The sequence below is a fragment of the Vulpes lagopus genome, chromosome 10, assembly GCF_018345385.1.
Source record: "Vulpes lagopus strain Blue_001 chromosome 10, ASM1834538v1, whole genome shotgun sequence".
Lineage (NCBI taxonomy): Eukaryota > Metazoa > Chordata > Mammalia > Carnivora > Canidae > Vulpes > Vulpes lagopus.
The window spans coordinates 27,485,624-27,501,498 of NC_054833.1; positions in this window are offsets into that span (position 1 = coordinate 27,485,624).

Here is a 15,875-nt window from a genome sequence, read left to right on the forward strand (position 1 = left end):
CCGTCGTGTCCATCCTTGACCAACTTTTTCTGCAGTCTTCCAGGAGGCCAAAGGAGGATATAGCCAGATGTTTCTTAGTAAGGTTTTTCAGGGAGGTTGGGCAAGAGACAAAGCAGCACATTCTATGTCCCTTCCCAGCTTGAGACCTAACCCCTTTCAACCCATCCAAGCCTCCACACAATGAGGGCTTCCCATTATTGGTTTTGTTTTGTTTTGTTTTGTTTTGGCTCTTAAAGTGGTCATCCCTTCTTTCTCCGTAGACTCCGTCCCATTTCTGGTACTCACGCGACCAGCAGAATAAATCACTTTAGCATCCCAGGCCTCTCAGAGGGATAGTAGTACCCTCCGTAGATCTACAGTCGCTCTAAAACTTACTTCTTCCCACATTAGACTCAAAGCTTAGAATCCTCAGCAGCATCAGAGTTACAAGGTCAAAAGTCACTGGCCACATTCCCATTTCATTCTTTAACCTCCAGTTGGACTCTTTCATGTATGGAAGGAAAAGTGAAGACAAGGGACGTGGACCCCACCTTGAAATTGTGGTGCTTGGAGGGGATCGGATGCTCACTTCGGCCCTTTCCACGGTCCTGGCCATCGGACCTCAGAGAGAGGTGAAAGGCAGACAGCGGAGGGGGAGGGAGAGCGCCCGGGGTAGGGTTCCAGGCTCTCTGAAGAGCCAGCCTTCTACAAAGTCCCACGGAGCAAAATGGGTTGAGATCTGGTTCTATATGGAGTAGGCGGAAGTTCCTGTCTGGGGCCTGTCGGTTAGCGGGGCGGTTGGTGATGGGTGCTCGGAGGAGGCCCGTGGCCCGTGCTGGGAGCCACGCTCCTTGGCCCCCGGTAGGAGGGATACTGCAGTTTGGCTTTTCACCTGGCGGCTGGCGGCTGGCGGCGGACCCCGGGGGGTTGTTGGACTTGTGCTGCCTCTGGCTGCTGGACAGGGCAAGGGCTGGGAGCAGACGGGTCCGGGACTGTGGGGGTCACAGGCTTCCCCCCTTTGTCATCAGCTGTGTGGGGAGCTCCTCCGCTGGAGATGCCCCTGCTGGCAGCCTGTGATGTCCGATGTCCGGAGTGGGGGGAGCAGGACAGGCCTCCATACCGACTGCTGAGCGAACGGGGCGTGGCGCCCGGGGCTGGGCGGGGGCGCTTCTGGAAGGGTCTCGGCTGCTGGAGCCCTGGGCGGAATGGTGCGGCAGGGAAGAAGAGCAGTGGGAAGCTCTGCTTACCCGTCTCCAAGGGTCTTGACCTGCCCCTTGGACGTCACTTCCACGCTGCCGTCTGCGGGTCTGTGGGGCCGGCCGGGTGGTGTGGGCTTTCGGCCGCCGCCCCCTTTGCAAAGCCCTGACCTGCTTCTTGTGGGGGGGGGGGGGCGGGCGCCCTGCAGGTGCAGCGTCCTCTCTGCCGCCAGGACAGATGCTGCGTCCTGGGCACGTCTTCCACCGCACACCTGGAGGCCACGGGGTGTGACTTCCTTCTCCGTCTCCCCGGGGTCCGCGGACCGGGTGGGGCTCCCGGGGCTCCCTCCCCGAGGCCCCCAGCCTCCAGACGCCCGGTAGCCTCCCAGTCCTTTCCTGGCGAGTCTGGATGCGACCATCAGTTCTGTCACGGGAGCTCTTGCTCTCACTTTACCCTCTTTCTTTCCCTTCTTCAGCTTTCTTTGGGAGCCACGCCCCACCCATGCCGGGTCTTCTCGGGACACCATTCAAACCTCGTTTCCATTCTTGAATGTCAAGTATTAACCACATAACCGCGCTAGGGTGCTCTATGGTGCTGTTCCTGAAGAGGCCAGCTGGACTGAACCTCCTTCGTCCCACTGGTTCCTTAAATCCTTGCTGTATTTTGTCTTCTCTCTGATTTCTTTTCTCCCTGGGGGTTGGGGGTGGGAGACATGGGGGTGGCCTTTGTGTTCTCTCCCTCTTTTTCTTTGTGTACGGGCTGGTGAAAGTCAGTTATCACAGGCAGCTGACTTCACGGCTTTGGTTGGCGGACTTTGGTTAATTATTAAAGACAAACCAACAAATTGTACAGCTGCACACAGAACACCTTTACGTGTGGATTTGAATGGCAACTAGAGGCTTACTTTTTGAACTTCAGGTATGTAACTCAAAAGTAAATAAAAACACTATTTTTTCAGTAAGCTTTTTTTTTTTTTTCTTCTAAGAGACGATTTAGAGGTCAAACTGTAAGAACATTAAATCGGTGCTGTACCAAAGCCTTATGTGGACATACTTACACTCTGTACGGCCGGTCTCTGGTAGCTTCCTGCTCTCTCACCCTCTTCTCAAAAGCCTGGGGATGGATGCCAGCCTGTGCCAAGCCTGGGGCCGGGTCTCGAGGACCTGGGGGCCACAGGGATGCCTGGGAGCAGAGGATCCTGGTGAAGATGGGACACCGTGCTGCCTCCCGAGTAGACTGAAGGGAAACGAGGCATTTGTGTATGTGTGGGTGTGTACATGTGTGCGTGTGCATGTGCTTACAGGTGCACAATGCCAAAGCGAATGCGTTCCCCGGGGGTCTGCAAGGGAGACCCAGGTTGGCTCGGGGAGGGGGCCGGCTATAATGAAAGGGGGAGCATCTCCTCTCCCCTATTTCCTGTCCTTCTCTCTCCCCTCCGTCAGGGAAGGGAGGTGTATGGAAACAGCTACACTCTTAACCAGGTGCTTTTCCCTCAAAATCTCCAAATGCTAAGCATCTATGAAGAGCCCATCCGAGAGGCAGGCGCTCCGGCCACCGGATCCCGAGCTGCTGGGGCGGGGAGGAAGCGTTCCTCTCTCCAGCTCTGGCTTGTCCTCTTGGGGAAGGGGGCTCCTCGGGCAGGGTCCCTTGACCTCCATCCCAGGCCCTGGCCTGTTCGAGCTGCTGCCCCTCCAATGGGCTCCGATTGGCCATCCTACCCCTTCCCCATCCGCAAAGAAGACTTGGCTTGAGACCACCCCTCAGCCACGCCCGCCCTCGGCCCTAAGCAATAAAGCCTGCCCTAGCTACCAAGGACTCCTTCGGCCTTAGACTCGCCAGTTAAAAAAACCGAGTGACACCCCGAATTCAATTAGGGAGAGGATCTATCTGCAGCCTGCGTTGGCTCCGGCTGCCATGCCAGGCTCCACTCGCTGGTACTTTCAGGCTTGCCAGATACTAACCAACTTATCTCCAGTAACACCGCATGTTCCTATAGTGAGTTAAAAATCAAAACAAGCAAACACGTGCATAAGCAAACAAACAAAAAAGAGGAAAAAGGGCACATCCGACGACGAGATGCGTAGCCAGTGAAGGTATCCTGGGAGTGTTGCAAGTTAAACTGATGAAAAGAAGTTTAGTATTTAACTGCTCCTCATGTAACATTACTCTGCTTCAGAAATGTTTTGTATTTTGATATAAATAAACATTTGCTAAAAAAGTTTATTTCCTAATTTTTATTTATGCCTAGGAAGTATTTTCCAATATATTCTAATCTCACCTCTGGCTTTGGGTCTCCCTAATTTAACCCTAAAATTTGAAACTTGTGACTCAGCTTGATTCTGGAAGGATTTGAGGCGTGGAGAGTAAGGAAGGACACCTCTCAGTGAGCAAACACGTCCTGAGGGTGCAGGATGTGGGAGGCCCTGTTCTCTTCAGCTGGAATCTTTTTTTTTTTATATATAAATATTTTATTTATTCATGAGAGACACAGAGACACAGGCAGAGGGAGAAGCAGGCTCCACTCAGGGAGCCTGATGCAGGACTCGATCCCGGTCTCCAGGATCACACCCTGGGCTGAGGTAGATGCTAAACCGCTGAGCCATCCGGGCTGCCCCCTTCAGCTGGAATCTATCGGTGAGCAAAACAGACTAGGTTTCCCTTCTTCTAGGGCTTCTGTTCTGGTGGTGGGGAGACAGACCATAAGCAATTATCGCAATGAGGAAATTGCATAGAATATAATAAGGTGATAAGTGCTTTAGGGAAACAAAAAATAGAGCAGGATAAGGGACAGGTGGAGTGTGGAGGGAGGGGGTCGCTGCAGTTTAAGCCCGAGCGGGCCTCCCTGGGAAGGTAACACTTGCACATAAACTGACCGGGACGACTCGGCTCAAGGTCTAATAAAGTTCTTTAACTCCGTAGATGTCTTTACAGTGCCTGAGAGCAACCGGAAGGCACATTGACTTTTCAGTTATGGGATGAAGGTAATTTTTTTGTTTGATTCCATCTTTGTCTAACTGAGCTCCCACTCTAAGCGGGGCTGGCCCTGGGCGAAGTGTTACTATGGGAGTCGGAGGTGCTGTGACTCCTCTCTGCTTGAATTACACCTTTCCTTCCACTTGAGGGGATTAGCTGGCCTCCACATCTCATTCCGTCATCCCCGGGGTTGATTTGGTGGATTTGACGGCCCAAAGCAGCGAGCTTTCCCTTTTAAGGATGCCTTTTAACACGGCATCCTTCTTGTTTCTTCTTTTTTCTTTTCTTTTCTTTCTTTCCTTTCCTTTCCTTTTCTTTCTTTTCCTTTCCTTTTCTTTTTCTTTTCTTTCCCTTTCTTTCCTTTTCTTTTTTAGAGAGTGAGAGCACTCATGTGAGTGCGTGCACATGCCATGGGGTGGGGACAAAGGGAGAGAGAGAGAGACAGAGTCTTAAGCAGACTCTTGAGCCTAAATCAACAGCCAGAGGCTTAATGGACTGAGCCCCCCAGGCGCCCCGTCTTGTTTCTCGATGTCCTTCCTTGGGGTCTATCTCCGCAGCACTCCGATTATCGATCAACTCATAGGCTGCTTATTTTTAATTTCAGTTGGTCTTTGGACGGCAGATACCGTGATATCCTTGTTTATGCTCAAGGGTCCCAAGGGGAGCAAACAACCAACCCATCAGCCAAACAAAAACAAAAATAGGTCCATCTACAAATTTACACACGTTTGCCACGGAGTAAAAAGCCTCCACATAAAATTCCCTGAAGGCCACGAGACAGGGCCGTGATGCGGGGGTTGTCTAGCGTCCGTGTGCTGGCTTTGGCCTCACGCTCTTGTCTCGGTTCTCATCCCTACAGGTTCCATTTCGTGTCCTCTGCCCTCAGTCGTAGCAGGCCACGATGGAAATCTTTTCGGTACTTCTCACAGACTCTGCTGTTGGTTTTTAAAAGCCGATACATGAAGGAGAGTTTTGCAGTCCCCTACTCACATACACAAGTGTGGCCACGTCACCAAGCCCACGCTTGCACGGGCCAGCCACCAGTGCCCGCTCATTGGGCGCCAGAGCCCGGCAGTCTGTTGATCCTCTCCCAGCGTGTGTATGTGGCAGGAGGAGCTTGCGGACAGAACGTTTCTGTTACATTTGTAAGTAGTGAGGAAAAAATAAGTAGTTTGGATCAAGAGGCCCTTCTCTGTGTTAAATGATGTTATTTTAGGGACTTCGATCTATTTTCAAAATTGGCCCTAACTTCACGTTGACCCAGGGCTCCATGCTTTAAGCAGTTCTCTCACATGTGTATCACTTGGTGCTCATGGTAACCTTATGGCTTAAGTAAAGTAGGTGTTTCCGTTTTTTAGAGACAGGAATGAGATGGTGAGAACCAACAAATGAGTCAACCCATCAATGCCCCTCGTTTCCTCTTCCCCTCTTCCCTCCTCTGTGTCCCCACCCCCATCACTTTCTCCTCCATTTTCCACCTTTCATCCAGCCCTTCCATACCCCTCCTCGTTCCACAGAGACCTTAAAAGCAGCAAGAAGTTGCCTAGAAAATAAGAAGAGGACTCAGACACTAGTCCTGGACCCATACTTTTCCCCTTAGTCTTCCTTTCAGATGGATGTGACCCAGTCCCTGGAAACCTGTATTTTCCCTATGAGGTCAAATAGCCCCTTGAGTCTGGAAGATGAGACTCTGGAACCCTACTGAGCAAAGCCAATACATGTATTAGTGGGGATTCAGCTAAATGTCAGTGACAAAAAAGATGGGGAAGACCATGTGATAAGCAAGCTTTATAAGCTTTATCCACCTCAAGACGCTACTGATTTCTGGGGTCAAGACTCTTTGCTTTTAGATATTAGGAATAAACCAGGCTGGTCTTGGGCAGTAAGGGACCTTCTGTCCTCATGCAGACAGCATGGTGCATGGTGAGCCCAGGTCAGATTTGTAATCCCCAGCCTTCCCTTTTGGGATTCCTTTCCCAATAAAAATACCTACTGAATCCTTTCCCTCTGTGATCCCTTTGTCCACAAACATGATGTTAAGGAAGGATCTCGAGATGCTTTAGTTTCTTCATCAAGAGAGCTGGGCAGGATTTCCCCAGGACCCTGAAATCTCAGATTGTAGCTCACTCTGCTTTTGAGAAATTGCCTTTCTCCTTTATGCCCTCAGCTCCGGTCTATAAACTGGCCATATTTATGATGGTTTCCTGCCCCCTCCCCTCAGGCTCCCTGATCTCCTTTGTCTTGGTAACTGATGAATTTGGGGACACCACTTAACCTTTCTAAGGGAGCTACGCTTGCCGGTTTCCCTCGTTCAAGAAACGCTGGGTGGGAGGCGTGCATTCTTTGCGCTGACACGTACTCTCAGACCTCGGGGCGCTCTGGTCAGTTTGTCTCAGGGAGCTCCCTTAGCAGCACCAGATTGAGCCACAATGTTCTATGGTTCAGCCAGAAGCCATTCCAAGGAGAGGGGCAACATTCCCTCCTTGCCGGCAACCCCGATCTCTACGACAAGGTATTTTAGAGCTCTTATTTCATTTGGCTTTGAGTGAAGGTATATTCTTTCTGCCCACATAGGGAGGCGAGAAATTAACCTCTTAGCATTTACAGATGCTCCCCATAAAGCAGTAACTCCGGACTGGCGTCTCTCCTTTCTCTTCCCTCCCCAGGCCTCTATCTTACCAGTGCAGAGGTGTGGGGTGGGGGTGCTGCCTCTAGGTAGGTTGCGATGGACTAACTGGCCCTCCTGACAGCTGTGGCTACCTTGGGAGGGAGAGGTACTTAGCTCCCCTTTATCCTCAGGTTGGGACCTTGGTTGCCCATTTGGCGGCAGCAGGAGTGTTACCTGTCAAGTGCCCCTTAACACTGTTAGACTAGCTCATTGTGTGTCTGCCTCACTTGTGTGTAAGCTCCGTGGGGATTGGGCCCTATCTGACCTGTTCACTGTTGGAGTACGAATGCCTCTCACAAGAGAGAGAGATTTAATAAACACTTATTGAAAGGATGAGTGGCTGGTCAGAAAATGCCTATTCTGTTTGGCAGCATTGAATTTGCTGGTCATTGGTAGTCTTGGTGAAAGCAGCGTCAGTGCACCCGTGGGAGCAGAAACTAGATCTAGTTCCCCATGCCCAGTTGAGGCTCATGGGAAATGAGCATGAGAGACAAGTCTAGAAGCAACACTTTTGTGTTCCAAAATGTAGAAACTCTTGAGGTGTAGTAAGGCCGACAGATAAGCAGACAATTGTCATTGAAAACATGGTTTGTTATGGTTGCCAAGGGGAGGGGGCCACACAGGGCCACACCAGAGCTGTCCAGGAGGCAGAAGCAGAGGGGGAACTTGGGACAAGAGTATTGTAGTTTCCACAAGAAATAAGGAGCAGGGCAGGGGAAACCGTTTTCGGATTGGCTAGTTTGGATAATTTCAGCAGGCCCCATGGCACAGAGGCTGTTTCTAGTTGTCCAGTCCTTGGCCCTGGGGTGATTAGGGCAGGGGGATAATAGCCTAGAGTGTGAAAGCCCGATAAAGGGGCGGGTTGGGGTATAGACACTGGGTAGGTGGTTTGTATTTGAAAAATGCACTTGTGGGCAGATTATCTACTATCTGTAGGTATTGGCCCCCCCCCCCGGGAGGGGTGGTCCTCCAGGGTAAGTCAGGCCCCAGATGTCAACGCATCACAATACAGTAAACAAAAGGCAGAGTTAAGACAGTTTGTAGCAAAGGGGAACAGCAAAACAGGGTGGTAGTGAGGGAATAATGTCACAAGGATAAGCCTTATTTGTTTTTAAGTCAGGAGATGTTAAAGTATGTTTTATGCCGCTGGAATGAGCCAACGGAGGAAGAGACTCACGATACCAGAGAGAATGGTGGTAACCAGAGTAGTACAGTTCTTGTTAAATAACAGTAGAGGGGATCCAGACCACATGCAAAAGAACTGCAGAAGGCCTTTTGAGAAAGAGTAGGCGATGTTATCCTTTGGGATGGGAAGGATGCCAGGAGTAGTAGTAGTAGTACTCCAAAGGAGTAGTAAAGAGTTCTCATTTGATGACTTGTGTTTTCTTATGAAGTGACAGACAAGGTTATCAGATAGACAGAAGGTCAGAGGGGTTGTGCTGCTGGTGGAAAAAAATATGAAGAATAAATGAGCTTCCAGCCAGAAAAGAACATCCTCAGTAGAGGGTGCAGTTAGTGCAAAGGCCTTAAGGCAGGAATGAGTTTGAGATGTCTGAGGAACACGGAGCATGGAGGTGTGCGTGTGCAGGAAAGGGTGATAGAGGTGAGGCTGGAGAGATACGCCGGAGTTCTGCAAACCTGAATAAGGAATTTGATTTGGTTTTAGGGTGATGGAAACTCTTTGGAGAGTTTTAGGCGGGGAAAAGATGTGGTCTGACTTACACTTTAGAAAGATTCCCTCCACTTCTGGTGGATAGTAGGCTGGAGGAGGGGAGGGCAGAAGCAGGGAGACCAGTGAGAAGACCAAGCCTGGAGTCCAGAGTTGAGGACGTGGTGTAACAGATTAAGGCAGTCAGTGCAGATGGGGAGAAGGAAGGCCGATTTGGTACGCGTTTGCAGGGGCTTGGGAGGCTTGCTGAAAGATCTAATGTGGGAGGTGAGGGAAGTAGAAGAGTTAAGCATGACTCCTAGATGTTTTACCTAAGTGAGAATGAGAAGATGGAAGGAGCAGGAGGAGATATTAAAGGGAGGGGGGATCAAGAGTTTGTCTCATGATCATTAAACATCCAATTGGCTACTTAGCCAACCGGACCTACGAGTGTGGAATTCCAGAGGGAGACTAGGGCCAGAGATATGGCTCGGGGGATCATCCTCAGAGAGATGGTGTTTAAATCCTAGGAAGTGGGGTCCCAGCGGTTGAGCGTCTGCCTTCTTGCCCAGGGCGTGATCCTGGGTTCTGGGATCGAGTCCCACATCGGGCTCCCTGCATGGAGCCTGCTTCTCCCTCTGCCTGTGTCTCTGCCTCTCTGTCTGTCATGAATCAGTCAATCAATCAATCTTTAAAAAAAATAAAGTCAAGGAAGTGGGTAGATAGGAGTATGTAAGAGATGTATTAGAAGCCACTGAGTGAAGAAAAAGTCAGGTCAATTCAGAGGAATGACTACAGGTTTGGGCAGCTTAGAGACGTGTAATTAGTGGTGTTGACAGGGGCAGCCTCCGTGGAATGGTGGGGACAGCAGTCCAGCTGAAGTGGGCTAAGAAAGTCCGGACAGTGGCTATTGACTAAATGAGGGCTAGGAGACAGAGGGAAGTGCTGATGACATTGGGGAATTTGCTGATCACTGAGTGGAAGTTTTCCAGGACATTGTTTAAAGGGTCAGAAGCACCATAGGTGCTATCACTTCCTAATTTGATCCCCTATACTGGACAGGTGCTTCCATTCTCCAGCTTCCCTGGTGGGGGTAACTGGTGGCTCAAGTTCCCCGTTGCTGAAGAAGTGCCTTTGACGGACACAAGCCTCTTTGCAAGAGGTTATATGTCCCTTTGCCTGGGACAGTGACTGATGTAGCGACCAAGGACCACGCCCTTTCCTTAAGAGGGGGCACCTCCACGGTGAGCTCCATGGATTAGGGCAAGGCTAGAATCCAGCTGGGTCTATATCTTTCTTTTTGTCTTTTTTTTAAAGCTTTTATTTATTTTTGAGAGAGAGAGAGAGCGTGAGCAAGGGGAGGGGCAGAGGGAAGGGAGAGAGAGAATCTCAAGCAGATTCCGTGCTGAGCAGGGAGCTGCAGGGCTCAATCTCACCACTCTGAGATCATGACCTGAGCCAAAACCAAAGGTGGGACTTGACCAATTGGGCCGCCCAGGTGCCTTGACCACGTCCTTCTTTCCCCAATTCTGGGAGCTTTTCTTCACCTTTTTCCTGAGCAGCATTTCTCCCACGTACCGCATGCACCCAATTGCTAGCCGTAGGCTCTGCCCGTAGGGACCCATTCCAAGGGCCGCTGCTAGGAGACCGTAAGGATGATGTTCTGGTGTAGGGTCACTTGCTGCCTCGCCGCCTCAAGACTTCATCGTGGTGGCTACAGTGTCAGGAGCCCCCCACCCCCGGCACGTGCTAACCGTGTAACTGCTAAGACATCACCCGTGCTGAACTGAGGCAGGGTTCGGGTGAGGGGATAAGCTGATTCATAGAGTATCTCCTATTGGAGAGATACTGGGAAAGGCAGACTTGTAGGAACGTGGAGTCACTGAGTGGCTGTTGCAGAATGCCACTGGTGCTGTGAAGAGAGAAAATACAGGGTCAGGGCGATCCATCACCAATTTAAAGCAAAGTGTGAGTTAAAATGCTTCCTTTGGAGCTAGAAGGAGACTTCATCTCCTGCCACAGAAGGGCAGACGACGCTGAAGACCAAACCCAGGACTTAACTGTGAGACTGGAAGGATTCTGGAGAAGGCTGAACTTCAGCCTCATGAGTCTCCCATGCCAAAGTCACAGCTTTGATAGGGAAGGAGTGAGACCCTATAATCCAGAATGGGAATATCGAGATGAATGCATTAGAAAATCCTACCCCTAGGTTCCTCTCAAACCTCTGACCTTTTGCTGGAAAATAGAAGACCCCCTTGCTTGAAGAACATGCAGATGCCTCAGATGAGGCAAATGTCTTACAAGAAATTCTTTTTTTCCCCTGATTATATTTCCAGGTTTATATAAGGAAAGTGTGGGAAAACAGGCCAGTGGGTATGTGCAGGTGGGCAGGAAAGGGCAGGCGATCACATCTTGGAGTCAGTCCCACGGGCTTCGCTGGCTCAGGGCTGTCCTTATTGCTTGACAGGGTAGTTTCCATCCCCCTCACGGGTTGCTTTGCCTGCAGGGTCTTTTGCCCGAGTTAAGAGATAAGCTGAGTGTTGTCTCTTTGTTTTTTCATTTAGTGGGACACGGTACAAGTAAGGCAACATGCCCTTCATTTTGGAGGGGACACACAAAGAGACTGAATGTGATATGCTTAAACACTGGATTACTACTCAGCCACAAAAAGGAATGAGCCACTGACACATGTAAGAGTGTGGATGGATCTCCAGAACATTGTGCTGAATGGAAGAAGTCGGGCCCAAGAGTCCTTTCCACTTGATTCCATCTATAGGAAGTCCTTTGTCCTACTTTTTCCTTAACCTCTTCTTTCCAGCTTATCTCTTAACTCAGGCAAATGGAAAGGCAAGAAACTCTTGACTTCCTTAGCAGCTTCCCCATTCTTTCCTTCTTATCACCAGACCAATAATGAGGGCCAAACCTCAGTGTGACCCCACTGGGCAACTGTTGAGTCTGCTGAGAAGACAGGGGATTCCCTGGGGCCTGGCTAACATGCCCTGGGCAGGGACTGGAGAGTGTGCCTGCAGGTAGATCCTGTGGGCACTGGATCAAAACATAAAACTCTCTGTGAGAGAATTTGTTAACATGGGAGTACCGTCCCATGACACAGAACTTTACAATCTTGCAAGAGTCCTGGATGGTGATTCTAGTAGCTACTGGAATGATTTTTCTTTTTTTTAATGATCTTGAAAGCTAGATGAATGTGATGACCCACATGGAGTGGAATAGATATGTCAGGACTCCACTGCAGACTGGATGGAGGGATCAAAAGGCATGGAGAAGTGGGCATGCTAGAATGGACCACTATTTAGAACCCAGAAATCCACTGGCCGACTGGGTTTTCCAGTTGGATCGGAGGACTCCCTATTTTCTCCTCATGGAGAAGAATGTGTTGGTAAGAAGGGCGCCAGCATGGATGGGAGGCTCAGCAGTGGCTGTCCTCTGCAGGCTGGGGCTGGTGACTGAGCTTGGACTTTCAGAACAGACTGTTACCAAAAACCTGTAGAAGGTATTATTATTATTAATGGTGAAATATTAGAGGAATCCTTTTAAAGCCTAGAATAAGAAAAGAAATAAGACATCAATTCTATCATAACATATTGTACTGGAAATCCAACCCCTGTGGTTGAAAAAAGTAAAAATATAAGAGACTAAAACAATACTTTCATTATTTTCAAATAATATGAATAACTACAAAAAAAATCTGCATGCATCTGTGGACACACTATTAGAAATAGTAAGAACCAAGCGGCGTTGCTGGATTTAAGACGAGTGTTATTTCTTTATACTAGCAACAGACAACATAAATTAGAAGGTACCTTTATAATAGTGATGACAACAACAGAATAACATACACAGGAATAACCAAACACGGGCAAGACCTTTACAGATCAAATTGTAAAACTTAATCAAAAGACATAAGAAAAAGCCTAAATAAGGTGAGCCACAGATTGAGGCAGACCAGTATCTCTGTCTCCCTGTTTGGTAGCTGGATTTTCCGATTTTTCTTCTCACTGAGGATGTGGTTCTGCAGGGGTGCGGGCTTTATGTGGCATGTGAGGACCAACACTGCCTTTCATGGGACTATGCCTGGGATCTTGTCCCCAGATGTTAAAACTCCAGCTCTTTACCCACAGGATTGAACCCTTCCACTCCTCCCACCACCCCCATCCCTGCCCCTGCTCCTACTCAGGTCGACCATAGCTGCAGCTTAGCCTTTAGGATTCTAGTTTCCAATTCCCTTTTAATTTTTGGCTACTGGCAATTAGTAATACTTTCTTATGAACTCAGCTCTGTATTCAGAAGTATGTATGCTTTATTTCAGCCAACATTCTATATTTTTGAGGCAGGAAGCTTTCTAGGTCATCTAGTCAGACTTCATATCAACCCTGAGAGTCTCCAATTTTTCTATGTCTCTGTTTAAAGTATGCTGTTTCTTCTAAAGAGCATATTTATAAATATGTTTCTTAATCTAATGGTGTCTGTTTTTCCAAGGAACATTCAATTCTTTCAGTCATTACTGAAAAGCTTGATTACTGTTATTACTGTTACATTTTATATAGCATTCTTTTATTTTATTTAAATTCAATTAGCCAACATATAGTATAAATATAGCATCCTACCTTATTTCATATTTTTTATTCATTTTATTTTGTGGTCTTCTGGTTTTCCTTTTCTGTATTTTTGTTTGCTACTTATTTTTTGGTTGCTAGTTATTGCTGTTTTGACCTTTTATTAAATTTGGGAGCTTAAATATTATTTCCCATTCCATTAGTGATAATGTTTCTTTCCCTAGTACTCAGTTGGGTCTATCTTTCCTTCACCACTATTAAATGGTGACAAATGCCAACTCCCCTCCCCCCCACTTAGATCCTCTATTATCTGGCTGCTTCCTACACCCAGTGTAAGATGAGGCCTTGGAACATTTTCACTTCCCCTTTCCCCTAATCTGAAATGATAGCTTTGAATATTTTTACTTCTACCTCCCCATCCTAATACCTATATTTTGCTGAGAGACTTTAATACATTTATTCTAAGTTATTTTTAGGATTTATCTCACAATAGATCTCTTCTGTTTTAAGAATCCTTATTTCTTAGATTTTATATTCTCAGATGCTCATTTTCAATACATTTGGCTACATGTACATATACAGTCAAAGTGACATCTAGGAATGCATATACATACGTATGTAAGAGTTAGTGCGTATTTATTACTTACCACTGTCTTATCTTCACTGCTTTCCATCTTGAACTCCATAGCTTAAAAAAAATTGAGAATAAGGACTTTCCTCACTTTTTTTTTTCTTATATAGGTTCATAGGTGATATAGTGCCTGGACCCTGCCTATCTGCAAATACAATTTTTGATTCCTTGTGATAGCATCATCAGCAGGGGGTTTTCAGCCCTCTTTCAAGGCACTAAAGTGAAGCCTCTCAGCTCCCTGATCATCTCTCACTCTTCTGGGCTTGGGGAGACAGAAGACTCACCTCATTTGTTCAGCCCTTCCTTTGCTCCTTGAAGGACTGAGAGAATCGGCACCATCTCATGAGCTATTATCATTTCCCACTTGGGGTTCAGGTATCTCTGCACACCAAGTTCCTCTGCTGACCTTGGGATTTTCCCAACACTTTTTCCTAATTTGTTGCAAAGGAAGAACAAATGAAGCCTCATGTTAAATAATGAAAGTGGTCAAGATTGCTTGTGAGAACATGGCAAGAGGGGTGATCAGGGGGCCAAAACAGAATCTCCGGCAACACCAACATTTAAGGAGAAGGCAGAAAAAAGGGAGCCTAAGAAGCAGACCTAAAAGGATAAATCAGGAAGGAGAGGAGAACCAGGGAATAGAGAGTCTCAAGGAGGAAGTGGTCAGTAGAATCAAAATACAATAGAAAGGTCATGTAAATATCTGTATGTCTTCACAAGCTGGGGTGAAATCACATTAGTTTTACATTGAAACCATACATTTCGATGACTCTATGTCTCATTTGCCAAATGAGCAGGAAGGATGCAAATATGAATGCTGTGCTCTATTAGAGAGGGCCAAATATTGCATACATGAAGTGCCAATTCCTTCTGTTTTAGGTGTTTGTTTTTGTTTCCTGTGAGGACATCTCAATTCCTAAAATTTCAAAGGGTAGGAATTAGGGACTCCCCATTTTCTCCCTCTCTTCCTCAATAAAAATTATTGGATGTGATTAGATGGATAGAAGGAGCAACATCTGAGTCCTAAATGTAAATGGATATGCTGAGATAGAGAGGGGAGCAATGAACGATGCTACACTGTAGCAACTAGAGTTCTAACAAGAAACAGATAATTACTTATAAAGGGGTTGTTTTTATAGGTGTGGGAGGGATGTAGGAAGACCACAGTGAGGTAACACAGGGACAGGGGGCAATGAGTGGCTGATTGACACCATCGTGTGCCTAAAGGCAAGAAGGGATAAGAGGTCACCATTTTTGGCAGAAGGTGTCATTAGAGCAGGCCACCTTGAGAAGAGTAGTGACAAGAAAGAGAGACAGCTCCAGATGACCTCACAGGTATAGAACCAAGAGAATAAATACTATGCTCTCCCTCCTTTCTCCCCTCAATCTCCTGACAAGGATTCCCACAAGTTGGAGCCAATTAGAGGCCAAAGGGTATAGGAGTCCATGGATGTCACCCATATAGTAGAAGAGAGAAGGAAGGAGAGGGGTGGAGAATGGATCTGAAGGGGCAATTGGAAGATATCTGGCACAAACATGATCTGTCTACAGAATGTAGGACTTAAATTTATGTTCAACTAACAGGCTCTGTCACATAAGGATCAAAAAATACATATTGCATTTGGCAATTTAGAGTCCACTGGCAAACTTGTAAACAGGTCTAGTGGAAAGATCAGAAGAGGAAGCCAAATTGCAGTGGACTGGATTGAAGAGGAGATGAGGACATGGAGAGAGTGATAAAGACTTTCAAGTAGCCCAAGATGATAGGAGGAGATCTGGAATGAACTGGATCTAGGAGACTGCAGGATATAGTAGATGTCCTCCATTCTTTATCTCTTCTCATATTCAAACCTTTGCCATGTAGTTTTCTAGGGCCTTCCTTCTTGAACTCTGGAACTGATCAGGTGTCTTGCTTCAGCCAATGGGATATCAGCAAATATTGCATAAGCAAAAGCTTGAATAAGTCTGTGCTTTACATCTTGTTCTATCATGTTTCTGCCACTGCCATGAAAACACAACGGGTAGCCTATTGGAAGATTACTGAGTCATGGAGCAGAGCCACAGTGCTCTAATTGTTCCGGTTGAAGCCAGCCTATATTAGAAGCCAGGGCACATCAGCTGATCCCCAGAAATTAAGATGACTCAGAGAGAGCACCTAACCAGTTTCAGATAGATAAGAAACAAACACTTATTGTTATATGCCAC